Raw genomic sequence first — 4324 nt, forward strand, 5'->3', positions numbered from 1 at the left:
CTGCAACCATGACCTCCAATATCGCGTGCAATCTCGGAGTAAGCGCTAGTAAGTGTCGATCGTGAAGCATTACTTCTTTTCACATCTCACAGACGGCGGCACCGCCCCGCTCCGTCCGCCGCGAAAGAGAATGTGTGAAAGATATAAGGCGCGTTCGCACCGTGTCTCGCATCTCCCGAGTTAGCTTAGTCGGTCGGGAGCCGGGCGCTTGCCGTCGCGGCCGCAACGTCGTGGGTTCGATTCCCAGCGCGGTATCTTTTTCTTGGTTTTTTTCTTTCTCACCCGTTGGCGTCCATTTTATCAACGTCATATCCGTGACGGATGTACTTGGTGGACCCCCGGCATAAAACACTTTCGTGTTAAAAGATGCCGCTGAGTTCACAAAACAGCGTGGGACGGCCGCTCCAGTAGAGAGGCCGCGTAGAGAGATGTATGAGCTCGCGGTGAGTAACAAATGTGGCGTCCTCGAGGCGCCGCTTCAACTTTATCAAACCAGGGACGGCGTCATCTCTCCTAGGCTTTGCACAGCTTGAGGTGTATGCCGGGAAGAGTATTCGAATGCGAGGCGGTTGGTGCGGTTGTTGAAGTCGCGTTTGTGCGGTGCTGCTATTCGTTTCATCGATTTAACCAGGTTTTACGCTCCGCGCTTTGTTAACGTGCCTGGTCTAATCGTGTTGTGTACGTGAGTGGCGTGTAACTAGTGATATAGCAAGGAAGGACAGTCATTAACGTGCGCGATCCGCCGCAAATCAGCCACGATGCATTGCAACGGGCACGTTCAGTGGGCTGCGCGGCCGTTGCGACGAGCTGCATTGCTGATTCTTCGCTTGCCTGAGACTCGCAATTGTCGAGCGGGTTGCATCCGTTGTTACGTTGCCCGAAGACCGCAGTAAATGTGATTTGCAGGTAAGCAATATTCTCTCTTCAGTACGTTATTTGCTTGTGTATATGTACTTATGTCGCGTGTTTGCCTGAAGTCATGCTCATGCTTACGCTACTGTACGAGATGGGTCGTGTCATACTTTTATGTAATGGTGTCATACTTTTATGTTTTAAATAAAATCGTGTCATACTTTTATGTAATGCATTGTTATTGGCAGTATTTGCTCTGCGTTTGACATTACAAGATGAGTGTTTGGGCGTATATTATTATCAAACATCCGACTAAGATCATTCGTTATCATACACGTTTATGTGAGAAGAGATAAAGGACAGAACTTTAACCCTTCTTGCTGTCGCCGTCTTGATACCTTCAACACGCTCGATGAAGGCTGCAATCACGGTGTGAAATAGTGTAGGCGGCATAAACAAAGTGCCCCAGATCAGCTTTGCCCAGACGAGCTCTGCGTGCGCAGTAACTCGCTCCTGTCAATGGCAGTCTGGGCTGTTTGTCATGTCCTTGTCACCGGTACATGATATTTCGTGGCGTCTATACGCAACGTGTCGGCTAATTCAACTTTTCGCCATGCTTCAAACTCTGCTGCGGTAGTTTTAGGTGGACGAGTGAGGGTTTAAGGCGGTAATGCGGGCTAGTTGGTTGTGATCACTGGTGTTCATTTCGGTAGCGCAAAGAAAATTAGACACATTAAAAGAAAAAAAAAAAGCCCTCGTAGAGTGATGTAGCGCGTCGCGCCTGTGCAACGGGTTTTTGTGTGTTTCCTTGCAGTAAAGACAGTTGATGTCTAGCGCCCGTCCTGTCTACGTGTCCTCTCTTGTCTTTAATTGTTTTGCGCTACCGAAATGAATAAAGCTTTAAGTACCCGAAAGACAATGAAATGGCGTTAAGAGTGCGTTTTAAGTATAGTTTTAAGTGTCTTAAAGGAAATCACAACATCCTTCCGTGTGTAGCTGAATGTAGCGAACCCGAGGCACTGCGCCGACCGAAGTAAACATTTAATACACACACACAAAAGGACGTTTATGACGTGAAAAAATAAATGGTTAAATCCGGTGCTTTGGCTGAGCACGTTTCAGGGGACACGCAATCGACTGGGGGAAGGCACGTGCTCGCGCTAGAGAAAAATGACTGTCACGACGTCTTTATCTCGAGTCGCTCTTGATACCGGCCACTCCGTGTGTGTGCGTGCGTACGTGTGTGTGTGTGCTCGTGCGCGTGTGTGTGTGTGCTCGTGCGCGTGTGTGTGTGTGCTCGCGCGTGCGCGTGTGTGTGCGCGCGTGTGTTCGCTCTCGTGTGTGTTCGTGCGCGCGCGTGTGTGTGCTCGCGTGTGTGTATGTGCTCGCGCGTGCGTGCGTGTTTGTGTGCTCGCGCGAGCGCGCGTGTGCGTGTGCGCGCGTGTGTTTGCTCGCGTGTGTGCTCGCGCGTGCGTGTATGTGGGCGCGCGCGCGTGTGTGCTCGTGCGCGTGTTTGCTCACGTGTGTGCTCGTGCGCGCGTGTGTGTGTGCTCGCGCGTGCGTGTGTGTGTGTGTGTGTGTGTGTGTGTTTGTTGCTCGCGCATTCGTGCTTGTGTGTGTGCGTGCGCGCGCGCGTGTGTGTGTGCGCTCGCGCGTGCGTGTGTGTATGTGTGTGTGCGCGCGTGCGTGTGTGCTCGTGTGCTCGCGTGTGTGTGTGTGTGCGCTCGCGCGTGCGTGTGTGTGTGCGCTCGCGCGTGCGTGTGTGTATGTGTGTGTGCGCGCGTGCGTGTGTGCTCGCGTGTGCGTGCGTGTGTGCGCTCGCGCGTGCGTGTGTGCGCGCTTGTGTGTATGTGTGTGCGTGCGCGAGTGCGTGTGTGTGTGTGTATGTGTGCGTGTGCTTTTTGCTTTAGTTCGCTCAGTGCCTCGGGTTTTCAGCGTCACCACGTATCAACCCAACTAGACGGACTTCCGTCAGACTTCAAACTTCTGCGTGTTGACCTAACTTGAAACCTTACCACAAATATATGCTGAAGTCATCTTCATTCCATAGTTGCACTCATACAGATCACAATGTACGGGATTCAAAATTCAGATAATTCATGCTCATGCTTACGCTGCTGTAAGAGTTGGGTCGAGTCAGAAAAATAAGTTGTCATGCTTTTACGCATTGTTGCCGGCAGTATTTGCTCTGCGTCGCTCAATTACGTCTAAATGCGTCGCTATCGAAACGGGGCAGCTGAGAATATGTTACGCGATAAGCGATACGCTGTGGCTTAACGATTTTCAGATAGCACGAATGCCAGCAATCGTGCAACGTAGGAGTTCAAACGGAGACATGGTCAGTGTGGTTGGTATGTCTTTCGATGTCCTTAGTTCCTTGGCGATAAAAATTTGTTCTCCGGCACTGAGATAATTTTTTTGTGTGTTCTCGTTCTGTTCTAGGGTGCAAGCAACGTGTCATTGTGGTTAGAAAAAATGAATCAGAATACATGTGATTTAACTGTCAAAGCCGGAATGTTTAAAGGTACGTAGACAACACAAATGATTTTTCCCGCCATAATAAATGTGTTGCGTTGGAACTGTTTACAGCATACATCCCGCCCAAGGCATGCTGGGATGATCTACTATCAGGCAGCTTGGAAGCTTCCAGACGCCGATATGCCTTACGTTCGGTGCAGCCGAGGTTATGAACTGTCAAGTGGAAGATGCCCCTTGAGGAAAACAATTAGGTACGGGCATATTCAAGCTCTACTTGAAATGCCGATTATGGTCACTGAAAATTGTAAATTGTAATATTTCTGTTTCTAATCACCTGCTGTCGTGTTTCTGCTACTAAACTGTCACTTACATTATTGTATTGCTGACTTTTGTGCTAAACAGATGTCAATTGCATTTGGTATTAACGTGCGATTTAAATAAGATTTTTGTTTTCCGATAAACGTATTGCACAGTTAAGTAGATTTGAGGAACGCTTATGTAGTGATCAAGTAACACCCTTTTTTTTTGGGGGGGGGGGGGGGGAGATTGGTGTATGTGTCTCACATTACATGTTATCGGCAGTTGTGTGCAAAGTGGCAGTAACCGTTGGAATAGTGTAAAATAACGGTCCTCTCCTTTTAGGATCGACTGTCCAGCGTGGAGATTGCGGAATCAGCAGCTGACATATTGACTGATGAAACATGATGGTGCGTGCAGCAAGAGAGGGTTTGACGGCAGAACCTGACCACCTGCTCCTGTAAATTTGTACCAACCACAGGCGAAAACAAGGGGAAACGCTTTGAATACCTGCGGTCTTCTATCAGCTAGACAAGTCCCTGAAGCTATAAATCAATAAACTGATGTATTCTGCTTTGGAGGTATAAAGCAATGAAATATGAATTCTTTTCGAATGGTTGATGTTTTTTTTTTCTTCAGAAAATTCTTGGGAGCACGCACAACCCGAGCAACAAAGTAAAGGACTGACAATCACCCT

The 4324-nt window shown here is 48.9% G+C and overlaps 1 long non-coding RNA gene across 2 annotated transcripts; it reads left to right on the forward strand.

The window, feature by feature from the left end:
- The first annotated feature begins 562 nt into the window (after positions 1 to 562).
- Positions 563 to 4063, forward strand: LOC125758045 (uncharacterized). Of its 2 annotated transcripts, none has more exons than XR_007415767.1 (3): positions 563 to 906; positions 3442 to 3581; positions 3973 to 4063. It is a non-coding gene; the product is annotated as an uncharacterized LOC125758045 (long non-coding RNA). The 2 variants fall into 2 exon arrangements; XR_007415768.1 differs by lacking the exon at positions 563 to 906 and adding an exon at positions 3293 to 3376.
- Positions 4064 to 4324: the final 261 nt, after the last annotated feature.

The sequence above is a fragment of the Rhipicephalus sanguineus genome, chromosome 4, assembly GCF_013339695.2.
Source record: "Rhipicephalus sanguineus isolate Rsan-2018 chromosome 4, BIME_Rsan_1.4, whole genome shotgun sequence".
NCBI lineage: Eukaryota > Metazoa > Arthropoda > Arachnida > Ixodida > Ixodidae > Rhipicephalus > Rhipicephalus sanguineus.